This window comes from Pseudopipra pipra, chromosome 13 (assembly GCF_036250125.1).
Source record: "Pseudopipra pipra isolate bDixPip1 chromosome 13, bDixPip1.hap1, whole genome shotgun sequence".
NCBI classification, from domain to species: Eukaryota; Metazoa; Chordata; class Aves; order Passeriformes; family Pipridae; genus Pseudopipra; species Pseudopipra pipra.
Genome location: NC_087561.1, coordinates 3229881 through 3248045, shown reverse-complemented (window position 1 = coordinate 3248045; position 18165 = coordinate 3229881). Strand labels below are relative to the sequence as shown.

The following is an 18165-nucleotide window of genomic DNA, read 5'->3' as shown; positions in this document are numbered from 1 at the left end:
TCAGGGTTTAAATAATAGCTTGGTTAATACCAACAAAGAATATTACAAAAGCTGTAATAACTACCCAGTGCCAGGGTCTCAGGTTTTGATGTCTTCTAGAAGGAACAGCTCTACCTGCAGTGTGTGCTACCTCAGTGCCAGGGCCTTTGCTGCTTCCCCTGAACCACCAGTTCAGGTGAGTCCACAGCCAGAGCCAGCTTGGCACCAATTCCTCGAGGTTCCATCACCCTCCAGCCTTTCTCAAAGCCTCATTTTTCACTCCAGGCCTGCAGCCAGGATGTGCCAGGTCTAGCTCATTTTCCTGCTGGGTGTCACACAGTACACTGAAACGACTGTGTCATTCAGGGAGAGGTAAAGTGCACCTGTCGCTACGACAGACAGCGAAAGATTGACCTGATATGTGCTTTAGGAAGAAATTTTTTACAGAGAGAGTGATCAGACACTGGAATGGGCTGCCCAGGGAGGTGATGGATTCTCCATCCCTGGAGGTTTTTAAGATGAGACTGGATGTGGCATCAGTGCCATGGGCTGGGAACCACAGCGGGGTTGGATCAAGGGTTGGACTTGACGATCTCGGAGGTCTTTTCCAACCCAGCTGATTCTATGATTAATACACTACCTATTAATTTCTAAAAGTGGTAGTTTAGATTCATTGCTCCTGCAGCATATTCCAATCTCAAATATAATTCATTCCACAGTTTTAAGTGCAACAGCTAAAGACATTCAAAAATGAAATCTGAAAAACTTATTTTTGATTCTATAGCAACAAGCTGTTTTCTTCATAGTAAACATCTCACAAGAAAATTACCTTTCTTTTTTCTTGAGACTTCACTGCAGAGAATTGCTTTCTGACTTGAATTTTGCATGACAAGTTTCAGACGTATTTGAATTTATAAGGCCAAACAAACAACTCCTGAAAACAGTGATTTAAAGTTTAAACACCAGCTTTATGAAATAGATGATGTGGTTAAATTACTTCCCCAGAAGTTTGTGAGACATAATACATTCAGTTTAAAATGTCTTAGGGTCTGGCATGTGAACAAATATCTGCATTTCTGGAAGGTGATACAGTTTGCTTGTCCTCACTGTCTCGAGCATGCTAAGAATTTAGTTCCTTATTACTTGAGAGTGTAATTTTTAATTTGCAGCAAATTGCAACAACTAATTAACAACAATGAATGTCTCAGCAGGTGCTTATTCAGTATCTGCCTCCAGCTTCCCATCACATCCTCCTCCCTACACACCAGTCCCCAGAAGGGAGGTCCCCATGGTGCCCATGAGTAACAGAGCTCTGGGTCCAGTCACTGGGTGGCAACAGCACCTGCTTAACACATAAAAATTACAGTCCAGGTAACTCTTTGTTATGAAAAATGTCCAACATTCATTAACACAGTCATGCTTGATACTCTCCAGGTTTGCTGTGCAAGCTCTGGAGACACAACTTGCAATCCTGAGACACCCCAGGATGTTGGATACTGTGGGGCAGCACTCACGTTTGTTCCCCTCAGAATTACTCTGCATGTGCTACTTCAAGAGGCTTTTCTCTTTCAGGGCCAGTAGAGAAGTATCCTCACCACTTACAGTAAAATACATGCCACATGCAAAATGCTGTGAGTTTATTTCCTACTAACAGCTTGCTGTATGAAGTATGAGATTTAAACACCTTTTCTTCTACAGGAAGCACAAAGAGCAAAGCATTGCTTGATTGGCAAAAGAGAATTTCCTGGGAAGCAGGAATTTCCCTTGAGCTTTCAGTGCTGTACCCTTTCAGGAGGAGGAAACATGAGCAAGCCCCTGAGCCAGGCAGGATACCAAAATGACAACATTGGACCTGCAGTGCCACAGAGCACAGCTCCCTTTAAGTTGGGCTGGATATCAGTCACTTCTCCTCCCTCTCAAGTGAAGTGTCCTTTGTATAAAAAATGTGGGGACTGTATTATTTAGGGAATACAAGTTTGATTCTGGCATTTCTTATTAGAGGCAACTAATTAAGAAAGAAAAAAAGGATGCTACAGAACTGGGAGAAGATATCCAGAAGACCAATTTACAAGTCCCTGAGCCCTGAGAGTCACTATTCAAGGAGTTAGCAGAGATAATGTTCACCACTGCACATCCACATCCTGCATTACCTGCATTTCCTTGGCAGAGCCCAGGACAGTGTCTGCAGCAATCACAGTGAGAGGATGTACACTTTGGGTTTCCACAGACTGCATTCATAAATCATGCTCTTGGCAAACCAAGCGAGTTCGAGAATCAATGTAAAAATCTCAGCTGAGCTTAATAATCAATAAAGTGTAAATCTCAGCCTTTTGCTCATGGAATGAGACTTGATTTTTAAAAATATTCTTGTGGGTTTAGTTATACAAGCGTTGCAGCTATTGTACTTTATAAGGTTTACCCACCGGTTTTGTGGACTTACATTCAGGTTTATTTGGGTAAATAAACCTGAAATTTAGTCAAGATCACAGGACAGGTTCAGATGAACAATCGTCATTCCTATCAAATGTAAATTGCAATGAGAGCACTTGACACAAGAAACTCATTGCAATTAATTACTACGATCATTGTTATTTTAAAATTAATTTTGACAAGATCCATTATTGGTAAGCACTATTAATTTGTTCTGTTCTCCTGGCTGTTTTTATGGAACACTGACATTACATATGTCATAAAAAAAAATGTTCATTTTAAAGTATTATTAAAACTTAATACAATGGCAGCAAAATTATTCATACTATACAATGTGTTCATTGTTATGAAAAACTGGTAAATTGCTAAATACATAACAGGCTCAGTGAGAAGGAATGAAAATTTGTATTGCATAGGAATTGATCTACCTTACATGTAACTTCTCCTAGAAAACAGAAGTTAGGGTTACAATAAATTAAAATTACTTATTTTTGCAGGTACATAGAAGCCAATATCATATTGGAAATTTCTATTTCGTGGTAATATTTTCTCTAGAAGTTCCATAAACAGACAATAGTCTTATGATGAGGCAGTAACGATGCATCTGGGGGGATATCTGGACTATTTTCATGTATCTTCCTTAGAATAAACCAAACTGGGAATTCTCCTATTTGCAGACGATGAATCAGAGCTGGATTATTTGCCTGCCCCTGGGAATGCTGGCTGTGCATTCTCATTTGTACATGCACAGAGTGCAAATGAACACATTTCCACCACTCCAGCAGCAGCCCCTTTGTTCTAATGGAAACCTCAGGATCAGGCACAGCTCAATCACCTCCCTAAATTAAGGAAAGGCAATTGCCTGCTGACAAAGCATTAGAGGTGAACAATTCTACTGAATACAAGCAACACCAGGGGAATCCTTCTGACATCATTCCAGGCATGAGTATATTCAAGAACTGCTGTAGAACTTACTCCAGATATCTTTAGGAGAAGATGTTTAAAGAATAAGCAAGGGTCCTGCATCAGAAAATGTGCATTATTCCTATAAATTAACATCAAACTTAGTAGGGGTGGAATGTATTGGTTTTGTGTGGTCAGGTTTGGGGGGCAGGGGAAGGGACCATAGATGTGGCTTCTCTGAGAAGCTGCCAGAAGCTTCCCCCATGTCCAACAAAGCCAATGCCAACAGACCAAGGCCAAGCCCATCAGCAACACTGGAAGCACGTCTGGGATAATGTATTTAAGAAATGGGGAAGAAGTTACTTCTCAGGAGCAAGTGGAATGAAAAGAGAGGAGTGAGTGCAGCCCATGGAGGTCCACAGTGGAGCAGAGATCCACCTGCAGCCCATGGAGGATCCCACACCAGAGCAGGTGGATGCCCAAAGGAGGTTGTGACTCTGTGGGAAGCCCACACTGTAGCAGGTTCCTGGCAGGACCTGTGGGCCCGTGGAGGGAGGAGCCCACGCTGGAGCAGGTTTGCTGGCAGGACTTGTGACCCCACAGGGAACCCACACTGGAGCAGCCTGTTCCAAAATGACTGCAGTCTGTGGGAAGGACTCACATCAGAAGTTCATGGAGGGCTGTCTCCTGTGGGAGAAACCCCATGCAGGAGCAGGGGAAGAGTGTGAGGAGTCCTCCCCCTGAGGATGAAGGAGCAACAGAAGCAAGATGTGATTGACAGACCACAGCCCCCATTCCCTGTCACCCTGTACTGCTGGAGGAGAGGAGGGAGAGAAAACCGGAGTGAAGCAGAGTTCATGAAGAAGGGAGGGATGGGGGGGAAGGTGTTTTAACATTTGCTTTTATTTCTCATTACCCTCGTGTGATTTGACTGGTAATAAATCAAACTAATTTCCCCAGGATGAGTGTTTTGCCCTTGACAGTAATTGCTGAGTGATTTCCCTGTCCTTATCTTGACCCACGAGGAGCCTTTTGTTACATTTTCTCTCCCCTGGGCATCTGAGGAGGGGAGTGACAAAGCAGCTTTGGTGGACACCTGGTCCCAGCCAGGGTCAACCCTCCAGTCCCAATACTGAAAACATACTGTTATTGGATTTTTGCTGGTAAGAGGGGAGGAAACACTGAAGTTTTATGGGAGTATATTAACTGCCACACAAAAAACTACATGCCCATAACATCAGTTTCTCAGTATTTAAGTCTCTTGTAAATTACCCCTTTTATTTGCATTTAACCAGGTCTTCTGCAAGGCTGCCACATCAACACAGGATCAATCCAAAAGGTCCCTCTAAAGAATCTCCTTGCCTTCACAAAAACAAGATGCTGCATTAATAGATTTTCCCACCTTTCATTTTATTTTTAATAACCTGTGGAGAGGAGCCTAAGGTATTCTCCATGAAGCATTGAAGGTATTTATTCTACCAGATAAATTGATTCTTAGTGATCCGGCTTCAAGTGTACCACAGGAACAGTCACACTACTCCAGACACGGACAGATTATCTTCCCTCTTTCTCAAAAGAGCTGCAGGGCTGCTACAGAGCTGTTATGACTGCAGTGACGAGCAAGCTGATTTTAAATGTGGATGCTACAGGCATATTTGGTTGCTACAATCTGTTCAGATGAAGCTACTGATACTATTACATCTACGCATAACTCCTATTTCAGTAAATAATCTCAAGATGCAGTGAGGAAATCCTCACATGCAGAATCACTGCATCCCACATTGCCCCTGGTGAAGTGGAGATCCCACATTCACTGGCAGCACCTGACAGGCTGCTCTTACCCGGGGTCTGAAGCTTGATTTGCACAATCACCACCTATATATATATGAGAAACATCACAAGAAAACTTACCAGCAAAAGAAGGAACAATAGATATTGATGATATCTAATGAGCCATAACCTCAGAATTTTAAAGTCTGGATGGAAGTAGACAGGCCAGAAGCTTTAGGGGGAAAAATAAACTGCTCTTCCAAACAAAAAAAAATCCAAAGCATTTTCTTACAAAGAAAATAAATCAATATACAAACTCTTTCTGTGCTGACATTATCCCTCACAAACAGGTGACGGAGAAAAGAGGACAAATTGAAAGCAAACACTTATTATGTTTCCCTGAAGAAGTCCTAAGTGATTTTACAAAACTTGTGTTCAGACAAAGTAAAGATGTTTTCAGCTCTAAAAGAATATCTGACCAATATATTTCAGCTGTTCTATTTTTCAGTTGAACACAAAAAGCAGAGACAAGGACAAAATCAGTTTAATTAAATATAAGACAGTTCTTGCTTCAGAGCAATCTGAAGCAAAAATAATTTGTCTAGTAAACAAGATGCACAACAACAGAACAAAATGCTAATAAGTTATAGGTCATGTCAATATACCCCTCATTAGCAATCAAAAAAAAAAAAAGCTTAATAGTTATTTCACCACTTCAAAGATCTCATCAGCTCCTCAGCAAACATCATTTGGCATGCACAGTCATAGACCTCACCATCACTTTAACTTGACAGAATTTCCCCAGAATGTACCATGGATTTCTTGTAAGCAAAACGAGGCACTTTCATAGCAGTCCAGAAAAAAAAAGGCATAAGCAACTAGAAATCAGTATTTGATAAACTGCTAACTTTATTCCCCGAGTTCTCTTTGCAGAACGAGGTGGCAAGAGATTCCTCAGCGCGCCACAGAAGGCGACGTATTTTAGACAGAGAAAAGATAAATTGTTCTAAGAATTTAATACCTCACAGAAGCATGTGGCTTACTGTTCTGTTTTCTGCCTAAAAAAAAAAAAAAAATGGTATTTCTACGACCAAGATGTATCCAGTGCAGTGCTGGATGCAGTGTTTATGTTCATTGGATTCCTCAATGTATTACAGTGATGGAAGAGAAAGAAAGCCCTTAGGAAAGAAAGGAGGAATAAAATACAATTTTAAAATAGATAGTAGACATTCCAAGCTGGTTTTTTTTTCCTTTTATTATTCTACTAATTTATGTTAATATCAAGAAGAGGACACTTGTCACCAAGGAATTTAATAAGGTAATGATCTGAAAAATAATAAAGCAAAATGCATACAGATTGCTGCCATTCAAGGAGCAGAAACCATTCAAAACACTGCAACCCCAGACTGTTTGGTATTTTCAGAAAAAGTACAAGGACTAACTGAACAAAATAAATCATGGTAGAAGAGCACATGAAGAATGGCACACAGCTATTTGCCCAGTTACTCCACAGACATTTAAAAAGGCAAAACATTCAACGTGATATGCTGAGCATGAAGCCTTTGAGTTACATAAATGAACTGGAATCAGCAGTCCCTCATTCCTCAGTCTTGGGTTTACCATGTTTGGAGTCTGTTGCTCCCAGCTGTTCAGTCCCAAATCTGCTGGCTGTGGGACAATGCCAGCTGTGGGAGCCACCCTGGGACAAAGCCCGAGGCAGGGCTGTGCTCCATTCCCTGACTCCTCAGTGCTCCTGGGCTCATCTTTCTCATGCCCAGCCTGTTCTGAAGCTATGCAGACTCACTGGCTACCCAAAACTGGAAATGCAGATTTTATAGATACCTGGATTTGCACATATGCTGTAGCTCTCCCTGTCCCATCCTTCCACGTGCCCGTGTTTGTTTCCTCATTCCCATTTTTTGTCCAAAATCCATTTGATTGCTCAAGCACTGACAAGGACACAGATTTAAACACGCACCTCCAGCCTGATGGAATCCCCTCCCACACAAATCTGAGAACCAGTCGCTGAAACCAACTCCCAAACGAGCACCAAATTCTCTCAATGCTGACATTTTCAAATACAGGGATTCCTGCCTCAAAGAGAGAACATTATAGCCCTCAATACTCCAAGAAATTGTTCAAAAAGAGAGAGTGGACCCTTCTTAGCCCCATAAGTTGATTGTTAAATGTTCGTTTTACCCTGGTAGTATTAATCCAATGGGTCTACAAGCTTTTGTAATGCTGCTGCTCCAAATGAGAGCAAAATTTATGGGAGATGAACATATTTTGCACAATAGCTTGAACAAATTTGAGCAAGCACTTAAAGTGGATATTATGAATGCATCAGTTGTACTCTGGTTCAAGGTTTATATCCTTTTCTAGCTTAACCTCAGGTAAGAGAATGAACTTCATACACAAATATGCCAGTATTTATTACACACTAATTTTTAAAAGGCTTAAATAATTTATCAAAGCTTCCTCCCTAAAGAGATGTGTAACTTCATTTTTAAACTGGTCATCACAAAGAACTCCAAACACACATTTTCACACAGACATTATCATAGCACTCATCTTGCAGGAGGATCTATAAATGTTTTTCTTCTGTAAATATGAGAAAATAAAGGGAGGATTTTGGTGCCAGAGAAATGGAAATGTTCTTAGACATCTAAACATTTCTGTAGTGAAAAGGTTAGGGTTTAAATGGAAACAGCAACAGATAAACTGCACTGATATATAGTGGACGTAATTACTCCCCTCCTTAAAAACATAACTCCAGCCAAAAATCGGTTCAAATGTAGACTAGTCAAAATCTGATTTTTAATGGATAACCAAATACCACAGTGGATGAAACTTCACAGAGTTTAGAGCTCAACTCCTCAGTACACAGAGACAGCCAGCACTTCCGTGCCCAGCACTGGCACACCCAGATAAATATAGTCATCAGTGGGAGAAGTCCTAGCAAGTTTTACCACTCTGTCATGAAGATGACTTCAATTAGGGGTGTTTAGCTGCATTTTTTTATTGCTCTAGCAGTCATAGAAGATTAGTTTCTATAGGCTCAAGTCCACAGCATTCCAAGAAGTTATTCTGGAGCCTTGCTTGTACTAAATTAGTTTGGGGACTGAGGGATGAAGCATATTTCAAAATTCAGCATAACTTCTGTAAGGCAACTGAGTTACCATGCTATCCCCTAATTAGAGGACAGCTTTACACTAAAAAGTTATCAAAAGTGATAGCACCAAAATAAAAGAACAGTTATCCCTTAAAATAGTTATGGAAATAATGTATTTCATTTGTAACAAATACAAAAAACCTCCCTCTTTTTAATAATCACAGAAAAGTTCCATATGACCTAAAACCAACACCAGACCTATCACCTGGGATAAATAAACTGAGGCAAAACAGTAACCAATGATGCACACAAATGGAATATCCACTGTACAGAAGGGACAAGAAGTAATTTCTCTATCTTTTAAAAACATCTGACACACAATCCATCCAGATAGGTACTTTGTCCTAGTTTGGAGTGCCATGTGAGAGGGTGAGTATGAAGGCACTGTGATACAGTAGATACATGTAAAAGACACTCACAGGGTCACCTGTCTTCTTATACCTGTCTTTTATATGGGAATTCCACCTTCCAATCAAGCCATTCTGTTTGCTAAGAAAAAGATGACAGGGTCTGCATTTGCAGCCTGCAAAGGAAGTCAAGGACCACAACTGGGAAGGAAGATGTACAAAGCAGCTGGATCAGTAAAAAATGGTAATATGGACCTCAAAAATGGGAGATTAGCTTGTATTGTTCTCGGGGAATTTCTGAGCCAGGCAGATGGGATCCACACAGCCCGAAAAGTCTCAAAACAAGCAGGGAAGGCCCCAGCATCAAATGTTTGCACACCAACAGGATTCCACTGACAGCTACAAATATTTACTCTGAGCTTCCTCCTTTGAAGCACACGAAGCTCTAGTGCGTTGTGGAGCAGCTGTCTCTCTCTCTCACACAGAGAGCATGGAAGAATTTCGCTTCAAATCAAACGAAGGATTACAGGATTTGGCTTTTCCTCTTTTTTAAAGTTGCTTTTATTGCAGCATAAAAAAAAATCTTATACGTTGCTCTGTGAGTGATGATAGATGTACATATGTGTACCAGACTTATTACTACTGGGATTCAGTGTTCTGTGGCAGATTGGATTTCCTCATATAAAAGAAATTAATCAAAATGGAATGGATAATATGCAGGAAGAAGGATTGTATCTGAATTCCCATACTAAGATACCTGGTGATTTTTATGCTATTTACAACAAACCTTGGAGATGCAAAACTTGTGCGCAGTCTTTTATGTTGAAAATGCCCTGGTTTCCACAAGTAATCAAGCAGATTGAAGAACTGATTGCTTTGAAACCAGCAAGTCATGATTTTATTAAAAATATTTAAGGAGGACTTCAAATATATCTCTACAGACATTTCATCCACCTCCGCCATGAATGAAAAATATGATTATGCATTCCTGCCTGTATAATTCAGCATCATCTGCTCGCTTTGCTTCTTCCCACTGACAGCCACAAAACACAGATATCCGAGTAACAGCGTGGCTGTGTAAGGGACAAACCTTCATTTGAACCTCTCAGTCGTACACTTAAATATCACCAGCTCCCGGTCAAGCCCAGGAGGATTCAAGATGCTTTTCAAACCTACTCTCCAGGAATTAATTTCCATGTACCTCCTTCTCTAATGCCATGCTAGCAGCAGCCTTTTCAATGATCCTCCACCACCTTCCCACTCCATCCTACTCTGCTCACACACTGAAGGGCAAGACAAGCCATCTCGGCAACACTGTCTGCAAAACTTAACTTCACTGGCTTTCACCATGCTCTGTCAATATGTTCAGGGTCACAGCTTTTAAAATTATAACCCCTACACTGAGAGTGGGATCCTTGGTGGGTTTTGGTGGTCCAGGGCCATACCTACATTCCCAGTCAGAGCCATACATCAGCCCACAGCACCGAGTCTGCAGAGCCAACACCAGTACATTTACTGGGGAGAAGGGGGTATGTTCAGCCACCTTTCTCACCTCCCAGCCTGCTCAGTCCACATGACAAATATTAATGAAGCACTTATTTCTCCAAAAGGAGAGGCTTGCTGCCAAGAAAGTGAGAATATAAAACAGAAACCCAGAATACTGCTAATATGGAAAACAATGACCGTATTGAAAAAACCCAAACATATATGCAAATAAATCTGGCTTCTGAATAGGACCTGAGAGACAAGCAAGCAGGACAGGCATCTGCAAAGGAAGGATAAACGTCAGCCTCAGGACGAGCACGGGAGAGCCTCCAAACAGCTTCCTGGCAGGTCCTGCCTCTCCTGGGAGGAACATTATCCAGAAGCAGCTGAATCCAGTGAGCCTGGGAGGGAAGCGAAGCAGAAAATTGTGCAGGCCCCTGAGATATTTTTTCAACAAGAAATTGGGCCTGGACCCCTCAATTTAGTGACTTCTGCAACAGAAGCTGAAGATGTTGCATCCTAAATGGGTGGCTTTTGGCAACATGGTTAAAAAGGAAATGATCTTTCAGATGAAGGACCATTAACTCCTGAACATTTTTGATCTGCTGTAGATATGTATCCTAAGGATATGAAAACAAATGCAAAAGCAGTTGGACTCAGAAACCTATACCTGCCTGTAATTTACTGTGTGTCAGGACTATCAGCTGCATTTTATATTTTTTATGTCAATGTTAATGCAGAGTGGGACCACACCCCCAGAACATTCATACATAATTAGTTGCCACTGCCCTTCACACTTATTCTCACCTACCCCTGAACAAGACAAATGAAAATTTTCATGAGCCTTGAAAGACATCTACTAAGTATAAGCATATCATGTGTTGGTCAACAATATCATAACACAGTGACAGCCTTACTCCTCACAAAGAGCATATGGCAACAGCTCCACACTTCTGCTGCATTGATGGGGCAAAAACATCTTCAAGGGCTCCAGCTCAGAGTCACGAATTAGGCCATAAATGTACTGCTTTGATACCTGGCTGTACAATTTGCTGTGCACAATTCTCCCAGCTCCAGTGATATGTATTTCATAAAGAGTAGACTACAGTTTTAATAAAAACTCAACACCAAGATTACCTTGAGCAGAAGAGTCACCCATTTTTAGAGTTGCTAGCTTAAAATTAACACCTTCCCAGAGAAATAAGCTGATTCCAAGGCAAGCAGTGAACACAAAGTCAGCAGCGAATTCAAAACCCAGTTTTGTCACATTTTCCATGCAGAAATAGCTATTTTGTCAATGTCATGAGAATCTGACATTGATGAGTGAGATTTTGACAGGAGACATTTCATGCAATTTCTGCCTTTAAAAAGTACTTTTTTCCCTAGTTATAAATAGACTGAAAACCTCAGAAATTATTTCCGTTATCCTGCGTCCTTGCCAAGTTTTTGCAAATGCCTCAGCCCTGCTGAGTGCAGCAGAGTCAGGGGGCCACTGGGGTGGCCACTGCACCCCCTGTGCCCCAGCCCTGCCAGCAGGGAACAGCCAAAAACTCAGCTGCTCACAAGGAGGGGGGTGTTATGTTATTAAAGGAAGAAACAAAAAAACAAGCAGCAGTATTACACATCGATTGTACAGCAATTAAGTTCCACAACAGCAGTGATTTGTTCAAATCAATATAAGGAATCATTTGAGAGATTATCAATTAATCAAAATGGAATGGATAATATGCAGGAATATTATCAATGAGAATAAACCAGAATACCAGCAAAACAGTAGCAATTTGGGAAATCACATTTTTCTTCGCTTTGCAAGGACTCCAGATTAAGGCCCAGAATGTACTGTCTAGGACAGCCCTCTTCAGATGTATTTTATTTCTATTTATAGGAAATGGCCATTTGAACATTGGCTCTCATATTCTTCCAGAAAGTTAGAAACACACAAGCCAAAAGTATCACACACAGTATGGTGATAATAATGCCACACACCCCATATTAGTCACCAGAAAAACTTTTCTTTCTAAGAAAAAGGCTTTCAAAACAGTGGTACCTTTAATTATTAACATTCATAATCAAGAAGCTTTTTCTTCCTCAATTGCAAAATACACTGCCTGAAGTCAGAGTACACTCAGCACAGCAAATTTGAGCCTGAAGTGATGACTCCAATTGCTGCATTATGTACTTCCAGGAACAAGGCAAACTGTATTAGTGACTTACGGTAGGAAGATGTTCTCATTTTTTGGCAGTAGAAATACACTTGTTGTTACAGTTCCTTGGACAAAACAGCAGCTGCACAAAGTTTGCAGGCTAAGAAATGCCTCATACTTTGGTGAAAACAGAACATGAAGGACAAATGAAAGCTGTGGATTCTAAGAACAGAGCATACAATGGAAGAATGTTGCACAAACAATTACACTGCTCTCTCCTGCAGCAAAGACTTCAGACAGATGTTTTGGCTATAAAATGTGCACAAAAACTTCAGCAAAATGAAAATATACATGTGTTAGCACTAAACTAAATAAATGTTTGCATGGTGCCTGCAATACAGATAACCCTAGGGATGAAGCACCATACAGCCCTACAGAGGCACCTCAAATCAAAGGGATTTCTGTTTGAAGTGGAGCTGAAATTTGCTAGGAATCACATATTATCAATTCCAGGCACACAAACCTTACCTTCCCAGAAGGCTGTGACAGCTTTGTAAAGTAGAAAAAGTATAATTTTGTGAAGAAAAAAAGCCTCAAAAAATATGTATTTTAGATGCTTCAAATCTTAAGTTATAATGATCTTGGAAAAGTCAGATTTTAAACACAGTTGGATAAATGGCTGCTGATTTTTGCAAAAGATTCACTACTGAAATCAGAGGAGAAAAACATCTCCCAAGATTTTAGCACATTAAGTGCAGGGAAAGATTAGAAAGAGGTCTTCAGTCTCAAAAGAACTCCCAAGCACACAATCCCTGAAGTGAACCTGGAACAAACACTTGAGAAAGAGCAGCAAGAGTGATAACCACCATGAAACAAGTCAAGGCAAACCAAGGAGCAAACATTTGTCAAGGGAAGAGCAGGTTTTATCCAAATGCAGCAAAAAGTTTAAGGATGGAAACCGAGGGAAAACAACTAAAGGGAAATAACTAAACACCTCTAATGAAAGTGCAACAGGCTTTGTTCACTGGTTCCTTCACTCAGGCAGCACATCCTCATCGGGGCAACTCAGAGGCTCTCAGGGACTCTGCTGCTCAGGCTGCAGGGACACCCCAGATAATCCCCATGGCTGTATTTCAGCTCTACATCACACAGTGCACAACTTCATCATCACCTCTTCGTATTTAACTCTGCTTGTCATATCCTTTTAAATGCACAGGGTGCCCCATTCCCACTTACCTTTTTGTCTTCATTCTCTGGAAGCATCACTGGGGCAGTTTCTCCATAAAGATTGGTGTGGCTGATTGCATGCTGTGTTTTTGTTACTAAGGAGCTTCTTTGCTTCTCCATTCCTTCTCATTCTTGGCTTGTTGTTTTTTTTCTCTCCCAGCAGGAGTGGGCACATTAAGCCAGTTCAGTTAAATTTATATTATTCTTACTCCTATATTACCCATATGCTGTACTTTGACAGACACGTTACTATCATTAAAAGCACTGGTCTGAAATACTAAAAGCATCAGCCATACAAGGGCATCCCTAAGGTTTATTAAGGCAAGTGAAACATTTTGAAGCAGATTGAGCAGGGTAAAATACCACTGCTAATATTATTTTCTAGAAGTACAATTCCATTTGGCACTAAAACATCATCCATTTGGATTTTGTGACGCCACTGAACTGCCCCACATCCTTTGCTTCTACTGAAGCTTAAGTTTTTTAGTGAATTTAAAAATCTTCAAAGCAAGAATTCAGCTTACAGATCCCCAAGGCAAGTCTGCCTTGTAAATATTTTTATTTCAAATCAAAATCACTTTCTGCTTTCCAAAGCATGTAATTTACAAGCAGTTAAGAAAGATGGAGGACACAAACTGATGCCACATGGTCATGGGTGGCAATCTGTCTGTGAGGAGCTGGGATGAGACCCTCACATGGATGATGTTTTCAGCTGAGCAAGGTATTGACAGAACTCAGAAAGGGAGAGTGCTTCTCAAAGGGCATTGATGCCTAGGACATTTATTCAGTCTTACCATAATTAATGTTCTATTAAAGAAAAAAAGTAGCTGTAATGTCAGAACTGTGGTCTTAGTATAAAATCCTATTTGCAACATACACAGTAACCAGTAAATCTGATGACAGTTGTTTAAAGGAAAGTAAATTCTGGGAAAAAGAAACTCTTTCTGATAATTTTCTACCTATTAAATCTGTGAGCAACATTTAAGACCCCTACAGCTTAAAGCTGGGAAAGAAAAAAATTTCTTCATTGATTCTTCCTTTCTTCATTTGCTTAATACGTACATTTCAAAGGTTTTTTTTAAAGACAGTTTTACTACTTCCCCAGAATATTTAGCAGGAGATTTTGCTCTTGGGAGAAAACATTCATAAGCATCAGCGAGATAATTTTATATATAGTTAAAAACATTACATCTAAAAGCTGCTCCAGCAAAAATATATGCTAAGAAATATCAATTTTAAAGTAATAGACATTAACAAAAATAATAAACCAGCAAAGAAAATGAAACTTCTTTTAAAATTATTAGATCATTGGATCCTGGAGCAATCTGGCCAATGGAGTCTGGATGCTCATGTAAATTAGCACCTAACAGTGTGATGAGCCCTCTATGATCATTGAGTCCAACTGTAAATCTAACACTGTCAAGCCCACCACTAAACCATGTCCCCAGGTGCCCTATTTAAGCACCTCCAGAGATGGTGACTCCACCACTTCCCTGGACAGCCTGTTTGAGTGCTTGACAATCCTTTCCGGGAAGAGATTTTTGCTAATATTCAATCTAAACTTTGAATTTTTTCCAAAGCTCCTTCACACCAGTGGCTGCCAAATGCTTAGGCTTTAAGCACTAAGGCCAAGAGCAGGGAGTCTAAATATTTAATATGGTCTTACACATAATATAACCCAGAAATATTTAATGAGAGTCTCCTGCAGCTACCCTGGAAGTCAGTAATGTGCTGCCCTTCAAAATGGATATATTCCTAAGGACTTCTAGTGATAAAGACCCACTCTGTTCTTAGGTAAGATTTTTTAGGGTTATGCCACTTCCAACATGTATTAGCTTAATTTTAGCTTCCATCCACTGATTTATACAGTTCCACTTCTGCCTATTAGTTTAAAAAGCCTCCTGCAACCATAAATCTCCTGCCGCAGTATTTATACTGTTCCGATAAGTATCCTCTTAACCTTATTTTAACTAGACTGAGCCTCTCATTAAAAACTAATGTTTTACAGACACCCAGCCATTTGTGCAGAACTTTCCTGAACCTTTACAAATTCCTATAATCCTGTTTTAAAACGCATTAACATCAGAGAGGGGCTGAATGTCTGAGCAGTCGTGTCATCAGCAGGGTGTACGGGAACAACAATCCTCCCCCCCCAGGTACAGCCAAGGGCCACGTTCAGTCACACAAAGCTGAAGCTCACATGTGGCTGGCTTTCAGCCTGACATCCAAGTCCCTTCAACATCATGGCACTCCAAGATTGAATCCTCCCACCCTGCACATGCAAGCAATTTTCTTTGTTCCTAAATGCATGACCATTGATTTGGCTGCATTAGAATGCATAGGAGACTACACCAATTACAATGGGCTATGAATCAGACTTCAAAAGAAAATATGCTGTGAAAAATGGGGCTTTTCAAGGACCAGAAGACAGGCATGTTAGGAGCTTGTTCCAACAGCGTTCTGCAGCAGGAAATACTTATGGATGTCAAAATTATAGCCAAATGGTAGTCTGCACCAAGACTGAACCCATGAAAGAAGCATGGAACAGTGAGCTGACACCTACATGTTGACAAGGAGTATCTGCACCTGTTAGTACAGGCCCCATGGAGGGCTTTCAGTTCTGGCAGTGTTCATGCAAAAAGTACATCTTATCTATTTTAATCAATGAAATAAGCTAATGGAAAACAAAAAGCCAACACAAAAAACTGCACTACAGAAAAGGTGCAGAACAGAGCTGATCTACGCTGCTGAATGGAAAGATTCCATCCCATGACAAAGCAGCAACACACAGATAGAGTTTTACAGAATTAAAATGGAAAATAATTTTCCTTGGTACATGAAACCAGTCCAAAGATGCAGAGTTGTGGACATTTTGCAATAGCTCCAGAGAAGGTTACTATTCTCACCTCATAAGCAAACAAGCAGAATGTCCATGGCCTGACCACCCCACTCCACACTGCAGAAACTCCTGCTGTTCCTACCTTCTAGGCTGCTCTCCCTCTTTCGCCTCCTGGTTTTCAATAGCTGAAGAAATTCTCTCGCCTCTCCCGAGATGAGCTCCTCCCTTTCTCTGAACGTCTTAGCATCTGTCAGAGCAGAGGCACCAAACAAGATGAACCTGAAGCCTTCTCTGCCTTGGCAATTCTTGAATTCCTATACTGTTTGCCAGCAAGCAAGTAAACTTCAGCTTTTTAAATAGCAATAAATTCTTCACTTCTCCATGTCCTCTAAAATACCATGTACATTCACATCTCTCTCAAAGCAGTAATTGTGCAAGCTAGTAATTCTTAATAATTACAATGAAGATGCCTAGACTATTCCTAGCTACCAAAATTGAAGTCCTTATAGAGATGCAAATATATTATTTTTAGAGATGCAGAGCCACATTTTATCTCACAGTTTAATGGCTCTTCCTTAAAGGGTTGCAAATTCTCTTGCAGCACTGTGGTTTTGTCCTGCTAATGTGGCACTTATAAAACGTGGTTACCAACATAACAGTATCTGAAAAGCTTCACGAAGAGAGGAAAGGGGAAACTATTCTTTCAGGTACAGTACTTTTTTCTCCACTAAAGTAAGCTTTTTTCTCTTACTGATGTTCTTCAATGAAAACAGTAGGGATGGGGCTGAAGGGAGGAAGATATTGCCATGAGCAGATTCCAGAGTGCAAGTAGGATGGGAAATATTGATGCTAATCAACCACTCTTATTCGTCATACCACGCAAACATTGCCTCACATATTTCCATGCTCAGTGATAGAAGTTAACACTTCACTCCAGGGTACATTTTGTGGTTAATCCATTTTTCCTGGAAACAACATATTTTCTGTTCAACCTCTTCTACTACTGTTATAAATTTGTTCTTCTCAATGCAAACTTTGCAGACAGGCTTTTACACATAACCCAAGCTCATTCTTTTAAAAATGGCAAAATATTCCTCCTTTCTATGAATGTAATTGCTATGGGCACAACGTCTTCGGGGAACACCAGCCAAAGGAAACTCCTCTCCAGAGATGCAACAGCTGTCTTCACCAGCTCTTCCAAAGCCTTCAGGCTCACATCAAGTTTTAGTGGTCACGTAGCCTCTCCTGACACCACACTCCCTGCCTGGTAGGACACATGAGGAGCAAACATCCAGACCTGAGGATGCTCTTTAATGACAGCATTGTTCATGCACCTGACAGTCTCATCATTCGAGTTAGGTTGGGGAGTTTCCATGGAAACAAAACATGACACTAAGAAATAAAGCAGAAAACAGATTTGGAAAGAGGGTCCCATGCTGTAGCCCACTGACAGTCTGGAGGGACTCCAGCACTTGTCACAGCAATGAGGGAGGAAAACGGGGATAAAAAAATTCCCTATGAAATGGTATCATCCTGTCACGTTTCAGAGCTACTTCATTGGTGATAAGTAGTTTGGGCAAAAGCAGCACAACCTGTACCACTGCATAAGCAGTAGCTCCAGACATGCAATAGGCAATGGAGCAGCACTGCTCAAAGCTCTGCCACGGTCAGTGGGGACTCACAGCCCTTCTGTGCCACAGTCAAACACCTTGGAAACAGATTCAGAGGCTGGTAGTTCCAACTTCCCCTGCCCAGTGCAGTGCCTGAGCCATGATCTCACATGCCCTGCTGACAGCCTCATGACAAAACTGGGCTTGCTCCGGCTGCATTTCCCAGATGAGCAAGCACTGTAACCCTTGGTATGGAACA

At 40.9% G+C, this 18165-nt stretch overlaps 1 protein-coding gene across 7 annotated transcripts in view; it reads right to left on the bottom strand.

The window, feature by feature from the left end:
- Positions 1 to 18165, bottom strand: part of LOC135421353 (5-hydroxytryptamine receptor 2A-like) — a 205863-nt gene that overhangs the window by 171088 nt on the left and 16610 nt on the right. Inside the window, exon 2 of one of the 7 annotated variants that reach the window (XM_064669717.1) lies at positions 16439 to 16543. The exons of the other annotated variants lie outside the window; for them this stretch is intronic. The gene's annotated coding sequence lies outside the window, so the exon portion shown is untranslated. The remainder of the gene's footprint in view (positions 1 to 16438; positions 16544 to 18165) is intronic. 7 annotated transcript variants of the gene reach the window in all.